The sequence below is a fragment of the Bos taurus genome, chromosome 16 (assembly GCF_002263795.3).
Source record: "Bos taurus isolate L1 Dominette 01449 registration number 42190680 breed Hereford chromosome 16, ARS-UCD2.0, whole genome shotgun sequence".
In the NCBI taxonomy this organism is placed as follows: domain Eukaryota; kingdom Metazoa; phylum Chordata; class Mammalia; order Artiodactyla; family Bovidae; genus Bos; species Bos taurus.
Genome location: NC_037343.1, coordinates 79,190,591 through 79,208,766, shown reverse-complemented (window position 1 = coordinate 79,208,766; position 18,176 = coordinate 79,190,591). Strand labels below are relative to the sequence as shown.

The 18,176-nt window shown below is 52.6% G+C and overlaps 1 non-coding gene across 1 annotated transcript; it reads left to right on the top strand.

Annotated features, from left to right (window-relative positions):
- The first annotated feature begins 14,175 nt into the window (after positions 1 to 14,175).
- Positions 14,176 to 14,248, top strand: TRNAE-UUC (transfer RNA glutamic acid (anticodon UUC)). The gene has a single exon. It is a non-coding gene; the product is annotated as a tRNA-Glu (tRNA).
- The last annotated feature ends 3,928 nt before the right edge of the window (positions 14,249 to 18,176 follow it).

The following is an 18,176-nucleotide window of genomic DNA, read 5'->3' as shown; positions in this document are numbered from 1 at the left end:
CAGGCAGGCCGGGGGCGTGGCCAGGCAGGCCAGGGGCGTGGCCTGGGGCGTGGCCAGGCAGGCCGGGGGCGGGGCCTGGGGCTGGCGGCTCACGGGCCATCAGGACATCAGGAGAGACCTGGCTCCACAGCCTGGCCCTTGCGCGGTTAAGCCGGGAAAGGCTCTCAAACGTGGGCTCTAGGAGCATCCCTCCATGTGGGGGACAGGGCGTGGGGTGGGATGGCCGAGGGGTGGTCGGCAGAACGCCTGGGCCAGGGTCACTCACTGTCCAGCTGGACAGTGAGTGAGTCCTAGAAATGTTCAGGGGGGCAAATGGACCAGATGTGGTGACCTCGTGAAGGGAGGAGTAGGGAACGGAGGGAGAAGACGAGTCCAGGTGTTGGGCCCAGGCGGCAGGTGGGGTGGGTACTGCTTCCTGGAGTAGGAGACAGTGAAGGGAGGTGGGCTTGCTCGTCCTGGCTGCCGTGACAGGTTCCCCACACCTCACGGCTGAAACAGAGGGCAGTTAGCGTCTCCCGGTCTCAGGCCACTCTGGGTACCGTCAGGAGAGCATCAGCTGTAAGGCACTCAGGGTTTAAATGTCTTCTCATTTTCTACCTGTACTTGGTGAGACATACTCCCTGGCAAGCTCAGTTTTCTTCAAATGGACTTTTTAATTGAAGCATGACAAATACATAAAATGCCCAGGTCATGTGTCCTGCAAGGATTTTCACCTTGTGAAGACATCAGTGTAGCCATGACCTAGATAAACAGAATACCAGAGACCTCCTGTCATTGCCCCCAAGAGGTGAGCACCACCCGACTTGTGACACTGCCCTTCATTGCGATGGTTTGACCTCACGCGGATGGAGCTGCACCTGTGAGCTCTTTAGGGTTTGGCTTCTGCTCGCTGTTACGTTTGTGACCGGCAGCTGGTCACTTCTTTTCACTGCTGTATAGTGCTCCACCCTGTGCCCGTATCACAGCTTCTACGTGTGTGGGTGAAGTGACCGCTCCCACCCTGGGTCCCATACCCTTGGGCCTGTAGCCTTTCAGTGCCTTCCCCCTGAGGCCGGGTGAATTCCCTACCACAGCTGTGGTCGTCTGGCTGACTTTGGCCAAGAGGACAATAGCAGAAGTGATACACAGCCTTGGAAAAGTGCTATGAAGGTGGGCTGGTTAGCTCTTGTACCACCACTGTCGCCCGGGGACCCGCACGTACAGGCTGCTTGTAGGAGGAGGATGAGAGGGGCTTGAGAGAGGCTCTGACCCCGCCAGTCCAGACCACCTGGCGGAACATTACCAATTCATGACCTAAAACAAGTGCCCGCTGCTGCAGAGCCTGAGCACAGCTGGCTCCGTGTCCCACCGCGCCCCACAGCCCGTCCCCGGGGCAGGCGGCTTCTCCCCAGCTTTGGTTACTATCATCACGACGACACGGACTTTCCTGAACCTGTCTGCTGGTGCACATATCTACAGCTCCCCAAATGGCCCAACATTTTAACGTTGAATAGAAGAAAGAGAATGCAATTTCCTTTAATAATTTTATTATAAAAATATACTGTATTCTCTAAAAGTTAGGCCTTTGGTTTCATCCAAACCTCCAGGAAGATGCATGTTAATCGCAGACAGCCCGCCCTAAGGGCAGAGGTCGCTGGTTAAGCACTCTGTGCAGCTGCCCACTTGCCCGCAGACAGGAGGGGCTGGTGGGAGTGGATCCCTGGTGGGATCCCAGGGATCCGCGTGGGGCTTCTCTCTGCCCCTACAGGCTGCACCAAGCCCACCTGGACTGGTGCTCCCAGTGGGTGTGCTTGTGGGGACCATCTGCCACCTGTGCATCCCCCAGCGGCCCCCAGCTCCCTGTCACCCTGGGAGCAGGGCCTCCCTGAAGCATGGCCCCTACAGATCTGCAGAGTGAGCTGCGGCCCCGTCACCTCTTCATGTGAGACGCCACTGGGGTGAGAACACGGGAGGGTCATGCTGGTCCCTGTGTGAGCCGTGGGGTCCAGGAGCTTGGGTCAAGAGAGAAAGGTGGGCTCAGGTTGGACTGATGTGGCTGTGAGTGGTATTTGATGATACAAAGTTTACCTCTGATTTAGAAAGGAATTTCATGTGGGCGACAGCTCGGGTTCAGGCTGAGAGAGGTGGACAGGGTAGACGTCCATAACTCTCGGAAGATGTGTTACTGTTCTTGATACCTCCATTTCATTTCCCAGTATGCCATTGGGGGCTCTACAAAACTGGCCTCCAAGCAGAGTGTTGCACATGAGCAGAATGGGCTGGTTCTGCTGCCACCAGGGAGATCAAGAGAGCTGAGCGCTGGCTCTGCCCCCTCTGTTTCGGTGGCTGGAGCTGTGTCCTCCGACGGCCTTGCTCTTGACCTCATGTTTAGATAATAGAGTGGCAGTCACGATGCATAAAGTGTTAACAGCTTCCACAAGACTTTGGACCTAAGGAGACCCATCGTGTTTGGGCAGAGGAGGAACAGGGATGTCCAATGACCCAGAGCCAAGAGGTGGCTGGAATAAATCAGGACCCAAGTTGGGGGGCATGTATTTTTGTTGTTCAGGAGAGAAGATGCTTTGTTCTCTGGCATGGATGTCCCCGAGCAGCTCCCACTAGATGTGGACACGATGTTCTGCTGACTCGAGAGTTGTGCCCGACTTCATAAATGGAAAAGCGATGCTCAGCGCTTACTCCTCATCCATTATCTCACTGAATCCTCACAACAGCCTTGCAAGTTAGCTATTGTCATCTCTCTCTCAAAGTTGGGAAAAGTGAAGCCCGGAAAGGTTGAGTGACTTGCCCAAAGTCACAGAGCTGGTAAATGATGAACACAGGTGGTGTGGATCCAGACATTCTGCTCCGGACCACTGAGGGGGCTGAAACATGGCAGCACCACCCAGGGAGATTTTAGAAACTATTAACTCCTGAGCCCTGATGCCCAGAGGCACGGAGTGGGAATGTCCATTGTCGTTTCTCGGTCACTCAGTCATGTCCGACTCTCTGCGACCCCGTGAACTGCAGCACACCAGGCTTCCCTGTCCATCACCAACTCCCAGAGCTTACTCAAACTCATGTCCATCAAGTCAGTGATGCCATCCAACCATCTCATCCTCTGTCGTCCCCTTCTCCCGCCTTCAGTCTTTCCCAGCATCAGGGTCTCTTCCAGCAAGTTGGCCGGGACCTCCCTCTGGTCCCCGCCCAGGGACTCTCGATGCCACCCCAGCTTGGCTCTCCCTGGCTGAGGGCGCAAATCCACACGCAGGCCAAATGCAGGATGGCACCCGGTCAGCACATGCAGGCCAAATGCGGGGTGGCACCTGATCAGCTCCTTCACATGTCCACTCGGCGTTCACAGAATCAGGAAGCAGCCTTTCCTTTGTGGGTTTTCTATTTCACTAGCACAGAACAAGAGTATAAATCAGCACACCAGCGGTGCACATCCTTTTGAGTATATTAATGTTTCTAATGTAGTTGAAGCACCAGAAACCATCTGAAACTGACCATTCCATTCTCAGTGCTAATATAGATCATAGATCATAGATCATTCTGAATAACACTTGATTTTAGCCCAAAGCTTTTGACCCTACTGCTACTGCTGCTAAGTCACTTCAGACGTGTCTGACTCTGTGCGACCCCATAGACGGCAGCCCACCAGGCTCCCCATCCCTGGGATTCTCCAGGCAAGAACACTGGAGTACGTTGCCATTTCCTTCTCCAGTGCATGAAAGTGAAAAGTCAAAGTGAAGTTGCTCAGTCATGTCCGACTCTTAGCGACCCCATGGACTGCAGCCCACCAGGCTCCTCCGTCCATGGGATTTTCCAGGCAAGAGTACTGGAGTGGGGTGCCATTGCTTTCTCTACTTTTGACCCTATTAACATTTAAGAACTGAATGGGATTATAAAATACATATGTGTAATTTCAGAAGCTGAAACTGATAAGCTTTTTAAAATATGATTGAATACATGTAAAATGTATGTGAGCTCTTAACTTCGTCCCAGGCAGCTGTTTTGTATAAAGGGTTGTACATTTAATGTCACAGACCTGTATGTGTTGTGTCAGATAATGACAGTGCTGGGGAGAAATCAAGTCGACTGACGAGGGTGGAAGGTGCCGGGGTGGTGAGGGTGGGGTTGTGTTCCATGCCGGGTGGGTAAGGGAGGCCTTGCTTGGGGGGAGCTGTGAGCAGAGAGCCCAGGAGGTGCTGAGGCTGAGCAAGTCCCGGGGCAGCGAGGGGCCTGGGGACTCGGGGTGGGGGTGAGCCCAGGGTGGGTGGGAGAGGAAAGTGTGGTCAGTAAGAGGAAGGGCAATCTGCAGAGGAAGGAGGGGCGTGGGGTTGGGGAGAGACCCCCACCATGCAGCCCTGGGGGGTGCAGAAGCCCTCGGGTCTGCTTGCAAGGAGGCGCAGGGATGAGGGGAGGCCTGGGGCCCAGGCCGTCAGACCGGGAGATGTGTCTTACCACCGCATCCTGCGCATGCACACATGCAGGCACACACACGAGCGCACACGCACACGTGCACACACGAGCACACACACACACACACAGACGCAGATTTCACTGCAGGTGCCAGGCTTCAGCCCCCACCGCGTTGCTACTTTCCAGGTGGGTTCCCACCGAGGGCCGTGGGCCGTGGGGAATCAGCATTGCCCGGCCTCACCCCCAGATTCCCACCTCCGTGGCTCCTAGAGCAGCCTGTCTCATGGGTGCATGGAGGGAGGAGTGGGATTTATGTCTGTAAACATGGGCTGTAGAAGGCCTGCCCTGTGAGTCTCTCGACCCAGCCTGTGGGGCCGTGGACGGTTCTGAATCCAGTTCCAGACCAGACCCGGGGGCCGTGACCGCCCCAGGCCTGGCTTCAGGAACTCAAGGTCAGAGCAGGGGTGCTGGGGCCCAGCGCTGTGGGGGCGCAGGCCTCCCGAGTGGCACTCCCAGGCTGATTCACATGAGCACGGCTTCCACTAGCTCCTGGCAGGTGACTGAGTGGCCAGCACTCAGCTGGTGGGGACAAGCCGAGCTCCCTGCTCTGGGTGGCCAGGGGGAGCCTCCATCGCCCTGTGTGTTGCAGGAGTCGCCCTGAACCCCCACCCCACTGTCTGCTGAGGTGCGAACGTGTCCCCGGCCCTTTTTCCTTGTCCTGTGACCCAGCGCTAGGAGCAATGCTATCCCACACATTTGCTTTAGATCATCGTAAGGGCGTTTTCAGGTTTTAGCAATTACTCCCACCTGGTCTAAAAGCTTGGTCACATGGCCCTTGCAAACACATTGCTCCTTTGGCATGAAGAGTGGTCGAGGAGTCACATATTTATATACCAAGACTCAGAAAATACTGCGGGAAAATACATACAAAATGTCAAGTCTAATTAAAGTTCACGTGACATTTCCAAGAAACACTGTCAGGGAGCGAAGTTACCATGCGTCTGGAGACACCTGGATACACTCGGACCTTGTGGGTCGCGTGATCGGCCAGAAACACATGAGCCCTTCCGAAGGTTCACGCCTATTGTACACATGCTTAGCGTTTTCTGGGTTAGTCTCTTTGCCTGCAAAGTACACAGGCAATTATCCGAAAGTTCACTGGTTTCTGTACCAGAAACGGCGAGTCTTTCCGTCCCCTTTGTTTTGTTTTGCTTTGCGTCTCATCACAGACGGCTGGAGACTAAGCACAGTAATGCTCCTGCAGTTGGCTCAGCAGGTAGGAGCCTGCCGTCACAGCGGCTGGTTTCCTTGCCTTTCTCTTGAGCGGAACGTGAAGTATTGGGGCTGACACCCTTTAATCTGCCGGCCCCCAAGCATAATCCCGGTAATAGCCGTCGGAACATGCTCACGCTGTGACGCAATGGATGCTTGACTCCCGGGGTATTTTCTAAATCCTCCAGCAGGAATGGTCTCCTTTAGAGCTGCAGTGGTTTATGCAAAGAGACTTGGCGCTTGGATTGAGCCCTGAGCGCACAGCATCACAGAAGCGTGTGGGGAAGAGGCCTTTGCAGGGACGGCCTTCCGTGAAAGCGTGCACCAGGGAACCCGAGAACTCCGGGGTTTGCCTTCGCCTCTTGGTCTATAGAGCTGACTTCAGAACAGATTTGTGTAGAGAAAAGGCAGGGCCCCAGGTCATGAGGCAGCTTTTGGGGCACCAGCGCCGGTCCTGGTGGGCCTGGGGTGCCCGCCAGACCCTTCCTGGCTCTGACGCTGTTCTGCAAGAGGTGCCCCCTCCAGCTTCCCAGGGTCAGAAATGGCAGCCTCTCAGCTGTCGCTGGCTGCCGCTGCTCTTTTTTTTTTTATATTGATTAATTTGGCCGCTCAATCAATAATTTGATTGATTAATTTGAGTCTTAGTTGCGGCACGAGGGATCGCCAGTCTTGGTTGGGGCCTGCAGGATCCAGTTCCGTGACCAGGGATTGAATCCGAACTGCCTCGGGAGAATGGGGTCTTAGCCACTGGGCACCAGGGAAGTCCCCGCTGCTGGCTTCTGTGTCCCCAGGCAGTGTGATCACAGCGGGGCGCACCCCCAAAATCAGAAACTGGGCGAAGCACTAGAGTGAAAAGACAGCCAGCACCGGGCTTCATTTTGTTCCAGCTTATTTGATAGAATCCAGGTGTTTCTAAATTGTCGATTTTTTTTTTTTAATTAAAAAAAAAACTTTAATTTTTACTATACACAGTTTTCTATGGATTAGTCCTTCAAGTCTCAACAATTTTGTTTTCTACTTGTAAGTTCATGAACATATACCCAACAATAGAACAACAATAATTATAATTGTCAAGTTTTGTACAGAATCAAAGGGTAAATTCTCCCGCTTTCCGCTTTCTTTATAGTCCAAGAATTGATGCTTTATAGCCAAAGAATTGATGCTTTTGAACTGTGGTGTTGGAGAAGACTCCTGAGAGTCCCTTGGACTACAAGGACATCCAACCAGTCCATCCTAAAGGAAATCAGTCCTGAATATTCACTGGAAGGACTGATGCTGAAGCAGAAACTCCAATCCTTTGGCCACCTGATGCGAATAACTGACTCATTGGAAAAGACCCTGATGCTGGGAAAGATTGAGGGCGGGAGGAGAAGGGGACGACAGAGGATGAAGGGTAAATAAGCAGAGGCCAATGTCCAGAGAAAAGGCTAAGCTTTTCAAACTTTTGTCCCAACCTGCCTCTTCCCTCCCCACACTTCCTGCTTCTTCTTGGCGGCCTCCTCGCACTCCACCCTCCACAGGGCCTAGACAGGGCCTCCCCCCAGCTGCCAGCTTGCAAGTTCCTCCCACACTGGGGTCTGTGGTGGTTGCTCCAGGGGTGGGACGTCCAGGAGCCACTGGGGCTCGGGGCTGCCCAGCTTTGCTGAGAGTCCCGGGAACCAGCAGAGGCCCCTCGGCCCCAGTGCTGGGATCTGCAGAGGAGAGGAAGAGGAGGACAAAAAAGCAGGTTGGGACAGTGGTCAGCAAAGACAGGATAAGAGGCTCTGTCGACGTGCCGTTCACCGCGCTTCAGGGTTGTCCTCTTACAGGCCCCCTGGCGGGTCTTGGTCAGTCCAGAGGGCCAGGCCGGCCACCCACCTGCCTCCAGGGGACAGGGTGTGGGGGAGCCGCTGACCACAGCTGCCCAGGAGCCCTGCCTCGGACCGAGTCCTCATGAGAATGCTGACAGAGCAGGGACCCTCACCCGCAGGGGAGCAGGGCTCTAGCAAGTGGAGTATTTTGGATTTAGCCTCCTGGAGGTACTGAACTTCTTGCTAAACTTTATGGCCCCCTACATCTCGCCTACATTTTTCTAAGGACCGAGTTTTTTCTGGTCTGATCATGAAAATATAAGAGGTCTTTTGTAAAAATGTAAGATAAATCGGGGCAGTAAAGAAAATAAATATCACCTGTCGCCCTTACTGCACAGAAATAACAACTGCTCTGAAACGTGGTGAATAATAACGCGGGTCTTTTTACACACACGAGGTTTTGGCAGCATGCTGCTTTTCTCATTTACTATTTTATATTTCACGAATCCTTTCCTGTTAAGTACTTTTTAAAGACACCACCGAAGTGTCTTCGTTCGGAGCACACAGAGGTCTTTCGGCTCGGGCCCTGCAGGCCCTGGCGGCGCCGCCGGAAAGCCCGTCTTCTCCGGGGATGTGAGGGGCGCGGGCCGAGGCTGACGTGGCGGGAGAGCCCCAGCGCGCGGCCGCGTGCACTGTAAACAGTTAATAGCCCATCTCTCGCTCTGAGGAGCTCCTCCCCGCGATGATGCAGGGTGGAATAAAAACCCTGATTAGTTTAGATCTTCCCCGAGCCCCGGGAGGCGCCCGGGACGCCCTCGCGCGCGCAGGCTCTCGCGGCTGCGGGGCCTCCAGCTCTGGCGCCGCAGATCCGGCGTCTCGGACGGGAAGCCGCGTCTCCTCTCACTCCCGCGGAGACGAACCCGCTTCCTGCTCGCACGCACACCCGTGGGCTGCTTTCCTTTAGGAGGACGAAGCGGAACAGGTCGGGTTGTCACGGGAAGAAAATGGATCTGGACTAATTCATGGCACGTGGACACCCACGCGTCCAGAGGGACCGCAGGTCAGAGGTCAGAGGTCAGCATTCCGGGCCCGGAGGCCACGTGACCTGCCCTGAGCCTCCTCTTGGTGGTGGGGGGCTCTTGGGACCCCTCCTGTCACTAAGAGTTGATTCTGTCTCAGGCTCCTGGTGGGTGGGGGCCGTGTCTGTGCAATCGCTGTGTTCAGTCCCTGGACAAAACCTCTTACGCTGTCACCAATGAAGGTGTTAGATCTAATTTATTTTCTGATGAAGCAACTCACTCACCAGGTTCCAAGTCCAAAAGGCGCCAAGTAACATCTGATTAAAAAGCCCTCTTCCCACCCTGTGCCCCAGTCACCCAGATCCTCAGTTTCTTACGGGTCCTCCTGTAGATGTTATGCATTTACAAGCAAGTCCATGCATGTTTTAATTTTTCTCTCTTTTAAATCAATTGGCGCATTCTGTTGACACTCAACTTTGTTCATGTAACAGGATCCTGGAAATCATCTCAAAATCAGTTCGCAAAGAGCTTTCTGATTCCATTTTATGGCTGCATAGAAGTCCTCTGTTTGAGCCAAAATTGAGCTAACAAATTCCTCATAAATTGACATTTGGGTTGTTTCCATCTTTTGCTATCACAAACGAAGCGTCAGGATAATGGTGGAACAAGTCATTTTGTACGTCTGATAGAATCATGTACGCTTTTGAATCTAAGTGGACTGGTGATCTGACGTGAATAGCTGACTCACTGGAAAAGTCCCTGATGCTGGGAAAGATTGAGGGCAGAAGAAGAAGAGGGTGTTAGAGGATGAGATGACTTGATGGCATTACTGATGCAATGAGCGTGAACTGAGACAAACTTTGAGAGATGGTGAAGGACAGGGAGGCCTGGCGTGCTGCAGCCCATGGGGTTGAAAACAGTCAGACACAACTGGGCGACTCAACAGCAAAGTGGGCTGGAAATGGAAAGGAATTAGCTGAGGGAAGGCGAATGTAGTTTCCCGATAAGGTGAGCAGGAAGCCAGCAGGTTCAGACCTTCTTCCACGGGCAAACACAGGGAGCTGCCCAGGAAGGGGTCTGGCATGTGCGGTAGTGGGGAGGCTGAATTCAGGAGCAGCCGGCTGTAGGTGCTGCATCTCCAAAGCTCCTCTTTCACATTCCCTTTAACAGCCCATCTTCGTGTATACCTGTTTTACTTACTTATTTCTTTGGCCGTTCCTCCTGGCCTGTGGGCTCTTAGTTCCCCACCAGGGATGGAACCCAGGCCCCAGCAGTGAAAGCACCGAATCCTGGACCACCAGCAAAGTCCCTGTCCTGTTTTTAAAGAACCAGGAAAAAGCATCAGACATCGCAGACGTGGAGTCCACAGTCTATCAGTGCTCTGTCTTCAGTGGCGAAAAAGAGAAGCAAAGAACCGGAAACAAAAGTAGAGCGTCCTGTTGGTTTTAATCAAGCAGATCCGCCTTCACGTTTCTTTTCGCACAAAATTGCCGAACCATCCTCAGCTGTCTGTTTTCTCAGATAGCTGTTAGGATAGTCTTGTCAAATGTCAAACGGCGGAATTGCATTTGAATTTCAGAAGCCCGTGCATTAATGGACATAGTCTTTCTCCACGAGGTTTCTCCTCTCAGCTGCATTTTGACTCTAATCCAAGACGAGGGCCCCTGTAGGCAGATGACCCGAGATTAGAGGCGGGTAACCCGCATTGAGCAGGAGCTGCTTCCTTATCAGAACAATTAGAAAGGGGAAGACGTATCAGTAGAAGCCTTGAAACCTTCCAGGGAGGTGAGTGGGCAAGCGCACGCCCCGCTGTGCAGGCGTGTTCCGGAGTGGCTTTGGTGTAAGCGCAGCGCCCTGTCCCGTGGGTGCCTGCGTTTCCAAGGTGACCTAGAGGGCCCCCACTGCAGGTGTGTTTATGGGCTTCCGTCAGTGTGAGCACAGCCACCCAGCCTTGGGCTTTGGCCCCTCACCCCCCATCCTGTGGGTTGACATGTCATCAGAGAAGTCAAGCGTGGCTCACGCAGCTGAGTCAGAGTCGGAGGCCTGGGTCTGCAGGTGGACTCGGATGGTGAGTTCATGCAACACACCGAGCTCTTGGGCGCCCTTAAGTGTGGATGGAAGCTTCAGCCGTTCATGCCACCTCGGAGAACACGCTTTCTCCTTTGGGTTCATTCAGTGAAAACCTCAGAAGAAGAAAGAGAGAATCAACTCCCTTTAAGTTTCTCTGATTTAATAAAGACTCTCCCATGAGGGTGTGAATTAATTATAAGCATAAAGCTTGAGTTCTTTATTCAGTCATGGGAGGTTTAACTTAAAATGACAGCAACGTAGGATGTCTTTCTTGTACAGAAAAGGCAGGGTTTATGACTTCAAAAGGACTGCCGTGGAGTCTCATTGGTCTGGGTGGACTCAGTGCTAACAGACAGCCCTCGGGTTGTGTGGCCCACACTACAGGCCCCATGATTTCTCACCCTCTTGCGGTCTAGTGGGGGGCAGGACTCTGCTTCACGCAGCCACTCAGGGGTCCCACCCCACCCTCCTTTAGGTTCTCAGAGCCCCCTCCTTTCAGCCTGCAGAGGGGAGAGAAAAGGAGGGGAGGTTTTCGTTGGCCAGGCCCGGACACAGTGCTTCCACTGGCCAGAATTTGGTTGCTGGTCGCATTCACTGCAAAGGAGACCAAGATGCCATCTCGATGCGTGACCCGGGAGGAAGGGTCACACAGACACTGGTGAGCCGGGCGTCTTCTGCTAGACGGCTCGCTCACCCACTCGTTCTGCCGTTCCCGGATGTGTGTTGTGTAGCTGTGACGTGACGGCACTCTCTGCAGCTGAGACCCGGCAGCCCACGGGATGCAGGGGTGTCTGCCTCTAGGGGGATGGACCCCTCGTTCTGAGTCCTCACCTTGTGGGCATGTGACCGCAGCCACGTGAGCCGCTGGGAGGGCGGAGCAGAGCTGGCGGGCCTGCTGTGGGAACCAGGTGAAGAGCTCCCGTCGGGCTGTCCAGGCGCCGAGCCAGTCATCTGTGCCCTGTTGATCACACAGATAGATGCATCTTCAGGATTTGCGTGGCTCTTCCTGCAAAGTCACAGAACTCACAGAGCGTGCCTGCCTCTCAGATCTCAGAAGAGCGGATCTGTGCTTCTATGTTCAGTTTTTATCGAGTAAAACCTGGGTTTTCTGGGACTTCCCTGCTGGTCCAGCGGTTCAATGCAGGGCTCATTGGTTCAGTAGCTGGTCCGGGAACATGGACCCCATGTGCCGTGACTGGGTGCTCAGTCACCTCAGTTGTGTCCGACTCCTTGTGACCCGTGGACCGTGGCCCACCAGACTCCTCTGACCATGAGATTTTCCCGGCAAGAATACTGGAATGGGTTGCCATGCTCTCCTCCAGGGGATCTTCCCACTCCAGGGATCGAACCCATATTTCCTGCGTCTCCTGCATTGCAGGTGGTCTCTTTACCACTATTTGCCACTGGGATAGCCATATGCCGTGAAAAAGAAAGAAAGGAAGAAAAAAAGAAAAAGCCATATGCTATGAGGTGGGGCAAGTAAATAAATAAATAAAGGCTGGATTTTCTTTCTGCTCAAACATGCATCCAAAACAAACACGCTAGAAAAGCCCTTCACCCTTCACCCTTCACCCTCAACCTAAACAGTCTCAGAGTTTTATTATGGCTCCTTTGTCCTATCCCTACCAAGGAAACTGAAGATTCACTCGAGGCCCGAGGAGTCCATACAGTTAGTGGCAGTACTGGTGAAGCGCAGGTCACAGGTTTGCCAAATAACCTAGAACGTGATGGCTGTGAGAGTTGGGCTGTAAAGAAAGCTGAGCGCTGAAGAGTTGATGCTTTTGCACCGTGGTGTCGGAGAAGACTCTTGAGAGGCCCTTGGACAGCAAGGAGACCAAAGCAGACCATACTAAAGGAAATCAGTCCTGAATATTATTGGAATATTAATTGGAAGGACTGATGCTGAAGCTGAAACTCCAGTACGTTGGCCACCTGACGAAAGGAACTGATTCTTGGAAAAGACCCTGGTGCTGGGAAAGACTGAAGGCGGGAGGAGGGGACGACAGAGAATGAGATGGGTGGGGAGGAGAAGGGGACGACAGAGGGTGAGATGGGTGGATGGCATCACCGACTCAACGGACATGAGTTTGAGTAAGCTGGAGTCGGTGATGGACAGGGAAGCCTGGCGTGCTGCGATCCATGGGGTCGCAAAAAGTCGGACACGACTGAGCAACTGAACTGAACTGAACCGATGGACAAAAGGGCAGTCGCCTCCCTCTGTAGTGCTCACAGCGGCCACTAGATGGCAGCATCTCACAGGCCTAGGTGAACCTGCCCGCCTGGCTCCTTGGTCTTGGACTTGAAGCTCTGACTTCAAAATAACTAAAGATGAAAGGAGCAGTAAAAAACGTCAACATCTTTTTGTTCTTAATATTGTAAAAAGAAATATCTCCAAACACTCTCAAAAAGTTCTCCTGTGGCATTTTATATCCATTCTTTATACCTCGAGGCCAGCAGAAATGACTCAGGTGCTGTATTTCATGGACGTCGTGTGTGTGCACACACGCCCCCTGGGGGGTTCTGGCTCCCTTTCCGAGGGCCCTTTGAGTCTGATTGCTGTGCACACGTGGGAGCTGGTCTCCACCGAGGATGCTGATAGAGCCTCATCTTTTTCCTGGTGAAATAAAGTAGAAGGAGACAGTTGGAAAGAGACATCCAGAGATGTTAAAACCAGTGGGGGAATTCCAGGAAGTTTTTATCCTTGAGTCTGTTCAGCTGGAATGGAAGCCAGGGAATGTTTTCCTGCTGTTTAGCATCTGCATGGGTTTTCCAGGGAACTGAGTAAATAAGTGGGAATGCAGAGACGCAGATGGGGATGAAGTCGGAGAAGAAAATGTCCCGGATGATGCTGCAGCCCCAGGAGCTCTTGTTTATTGAGACATCACCATGCCCTGCCACTGCACATCACTTGTTTGGACGGCAAGGAGAGCCAACCAGTCCCTCCTAAAGGAGATCGACCCTGAATATTCATTGGAAGGACTGGTGCTGAAGCTGGAGCTCCAATCCTTTGGCCACCTGATGCGAAGAGCCAACTCACTGAAAAGACCCTGATGCTGGGAAAGACTGAAGGCAGGAGGAGAAGGGGACGACAGAGGATGAGATGGGTGGATGGCATCACCGACTCGATGGACGTGCTGGGAGATAGTGAAGGACAGGGAGGCCGGGCGTGCTGCAGTCCATGGGGTCGCAGAGAGTCTGACATGACTCAGCAAATGAGCAACACCAGCTGGGCAACAGTCAGGCGCTGTCGGCGGGGCTTCGAGTGCACGGTCTCATTTCACCCTCACACACAGAAGATACTGTTACTGTGAATTCATAGGTGAGGAGACAGGCAAAGAAAGTGTGAGTAACTCGCTCCAGGCTGCCCACCAAGTGGTAGAAACAGGACTTGAACGTGGATCTGTCTGTCTTCAAAGTCAATTAAAAACAACTTGAGCTCTTGTTTTTCTTGCGCCTCACATCCGACCCCCCAGTTAAACTCCGGGCTTCGTGTGGACGTCGGCACTCCACTCAACCGTCCTCATAACTCACGTTAACCTTCTGCCCCCGCCCCCAAACAAAACTTGATTTCTGTATTCACCCAAGAATCTGGCTAATGTTTGAAAAATTTTGATCCAGAGAATTCCCTGGTGGTCCAGTGGTTAGGACTTGGTGCTTTCACTGCTGAGGGCCTGGGTTCGATCCCTGGTTGGGGAACTAAGATCCCACAAGCTGCAGGGTGGGGCCAAAGTAATAATAATAACAATACTGCTACTACTACTAATACAACTGGATTCTCAGACTGAAGAAAGAAAAGCAATGGAATTGGGGCCATCTTCCCCTGAAACAAGGAGTGGAGACCCTGACCTGGGATCAGACTCACCCTGGAGGCTCAGATGGTGAAGAATCTGCCTGCAATTAGGAGACCTGGGTTCGATCCCTGGATTGGGAAGATCCCTCGGAGGAGGGCATGGCAACCTGTCCCCCGCTGCGGTATTTTTGCCTGGAGAATCCCCACGGACAGAGGAGCCTGGTGGGCTACAGTCCATGGGGTTGCAAAGAGTCAGCTGAGGCTGAGTGACTAACACTTTCACTTTCTTTCATGAAATGCTAAAAATATTCAGTCACCTTTTTGACTACTCTTGAGAAATCAACGCCATCGAGGACATTTGAATCACTGTGATCGGGACAGTGGGGAAGCCGGGCTTTGGACCAGGTCAGCAAAGGGGGCTTCAGCAGACAGCTCTGCCTTTTCTCACGTAGAATTATTACTACGGAGCTTTCAGCATCTACCTTCTCCCCTAAGTTCTCCAGTTAAACGTTCCCACTAAGGCTCTGCTTTAATGAGAAGCAGCTTTTGGTGTTCCAGCAAGTGTTCTGGGGCCTCTCTTCAGTGCTGTTGGGTCTGCGGGTTTCATTTTTGTGTGTGTAATTGGAAAACTCTCCCATGAGCCTGGGAAAAGCATCAGTGTTGCTACAGAAACGGACTCCAGGCCCTGCCTACCAATCCGTGAGCTTTCGTATGTGAAGCCCATCAGCGAGGTGAGGGTCAGGCCGGTTGTCTCGCTGTTGCGGCCGTTGGACACTGGTCTTTGTTCTGGGGAAGGCGAGGCTGCAGCCAGCAGCGTGGCTCATAAAACATGTTTACGATGGCCACGCGGCAGAGCCTGCTGGGGCCTGGGGTTGCAGGGAGCAGAAGCCGCTGGGCTGTACCCCAGGGGCCGCCCCTGCAGGCCCCGAGGGACCCTCCGTGCAAAGGCCGCCTCCTGGGTTTTTCTCCTTCACGCTCCTTACCCCGCCCTCCTCTGTCTCCTTGATCTTCTTTTCTTCCCCAAAGACAGGAAGAATCCATGTCCAAGTGGATTCTCTCTCCCTCTTTTTCCTTTTTAAGGAAAATGCTTCTTACCATTATTTCTTAGAGCTTTCTCTCACAGTGCAGTGCAACTGAGTAACAGCGGCGTGTGGATTTCAGGCGTCACACACGTACGTACACCTGTTCTTTTTCAAGTTCTTTCCCCGTTTACGTTATTACAGAATATCGAGTAGAGCTCCCTGTGCTGCACAGCAGGTCCCTGTGGCTCATCTCTTTTATATATACTTGTTGCTAAGTCGCTTCAGTCGTGTCCGACCCTGTGCAACCCCAGAGACGGCAGCCCACCAGGCTCCCCCGTCCCTGGGACTGTCCAGGCAAGAACACTGGCGTGGGCTGCCATTTCCTTCTCCATTATGAATAGTTGTGTGTATCTATTAACCCCAGCGCCTAACTTGCCCTTCCCCACACCTTCCCCTTTGGTAAGCATAAGTTTGTTTTCTGTGTTTCTCTCTGTCTCTGTTGTAAATAAGTTCGTTTGTGTGATTCCAAGATTCCACATAAGAGTGTTATCTCACAATGTTGGCCTTCCTCTGTCTGACTCACTTCACTTGGTAGGATAATTTCTGGGTCCATCCATGCAGCTGTGGTTCTCTGTTTTGTCCACGATTAACATCTCTCTCTTCTCCACAATCCTATTTTTTTTTTGAAAATTCTCCAAAGGGAATTATTTCGCACTTCACTGTTTCTCTTGCCCAGGGCTCTGTGTTATGCATGAAGCCTGGCCCCTCGCACCGATGAATAAGTGTGAGCGATTTGCTTCCGAAGCCAGGTGAGCACACAGTTTCTGCCCGCAGCTTCCCCTCCCAGCCTCCGTGGCCAGCGTCCCTCCGGGCGTCCCCCTGGGGGGAGGGCCCCCCAGAGTGGGACTCACTTCATCTGCCTCCAGTTTTCATGCTTGGAGCTCCCCAAATCTTTGGGGCTCGTATTTAATAGGCCTGTTTTTGTGTAAATCAACTATAAACTGTTCCCGTGGGGACCTGGAGCTGGTATTTTTATGACCCAAGGACAGTAAAACCCGCCTCCAGGTAGAGCAGCTGTAGGCTCTGGGACTGAGTTATTGAAGCTCCAGTTTGAGCCACCCCATCCTGAGGGCCCGCCTCTCCTGCAGCCTGAAATTTCCCCAGTAAGAAAGGACTAAAAGCAAGCCCACCCAAGATACCCCAGCGTCTCACAGCTGCCTACAGTTTGGGAAGGAGTGTAGCTGGGGTGTCCAGGAGGGCGGGGATGGAGGCAGGGATGGGTGCAGCCTGTTCCCCATTGTCTTCTGCGGGATGATCCACTGATCTACAGCTTCGATACTTCCCATGTTCGTTTCTGACTATGTTCTTCTACAGCAGGGGATTCCGAACGGTGGCCAGGTGAGGCCTCCCTGCATGTTCTTGTCTGACCTCCTTGCTGAGGATGGGTTTGCATTTTTAAATGGTTGGAAAAAATCAAGATAGTATTCTGTGTTGTGAGAGTTGCATGGAATTCACGTTTTAATGTCCATGGATAGTGTTCTACTGGGACATGCCGCACTTTCCTGTCCACACGGTCTGGGCAGATTTGGGGCTGTCCTGGGGTGGGTATGTCATTGCTGAGAAGCTGAAAACAGTCCCTCTCGGGCCCTAAAACGTCTGCAGATTCCTGCTCTAGAAAATCAAAAGGATGCTTCGCAGAGAGCTAAAGAAGATGGTGGAGGAGTAAGACGGGGAGATCGCTTGCCTTCTCACAAACACATCAAAAACTCATCAAAACATGAAACAGCTCCTACAGAGCAGCTTCTACACAACAGCAGAAGACCCCGGGCTTCTAAAAAGGCAAGCTAGTCTCCCTGGAGCGAGACATTGAGCCAATGTTGCAAAGTGGTTATCCTCCAAATAAAAATGAAAAGAGTAAAACAGAAGGGTTCCTGAGCTCACAAGCCCCTTAGGTCTGGGGGTTCCTTCGTGTTGAGGAGAGCTGCTTGCATGATCCCTTCTGAGCTGGTTTGGTCTATTTTCTTCCCAGGGGCCTGCAGATTGGGTGATTCTGGAAGAATTCTGTTCAGTGCATAGTTTTGCCCAAATATTACCTTTCGATGGGTGTACAGTCTTCGTTAGAGGAGCTGTCATTCAGTGCTTCTCCTCCCTGTTTGTCCTCTGAATCCCTGGGAGATTTTATAAATCCCAGGGGCCGAGTGGCACCCCAGGCCCATGAAATCAGTATCTGTGAGCGTGAGGCCCAGGTGACTCTAGTGTGAAAGTTCAGTTTTCTAAGGGAGACTCTCCCTGTGCTACTTTGAAATTAAGGTTTTCATTGTGATGAGCAGTTCGACCAGGAACAACATTCCTTTCCACACATATTTGTTGAATGCCCACAAAATGCTGATTGCTCTGAAAGTTGTATGTCAGAAAGGGATGAGGAATTCTCCAGTGGCCCAGGGGTTAAGGTCTCATGCTTCCAATGCAGGGGGTGAGGGTTCGATCCTTGGTCAGGGAGCTAAGATCCCACATGCCACACAATGAGGCCAAAAAAAGAGAAAAAAAAGAGTCCAGCACAATATGATTAAAAAAAAAAAAAAAGGAATGAAACAGCTCTCTGCTTCCTGTGAGTTAGCAAAGAAGATCAACTCTGGACTCTGTGTGTGTGTGTGTGTTTGAGTCACTCAATCGTATCCAACTCTTTAGCAACCCCATGGACTGGAGCCCATCAGGCTCCTCTGTCCACGGGAGTCACCAGGCAAGAATACTGGAGTGAGGTGTCATTTCTTTCTCCAGGGGATCTTCCTGACCCAGGGATTGAACCCGGGTC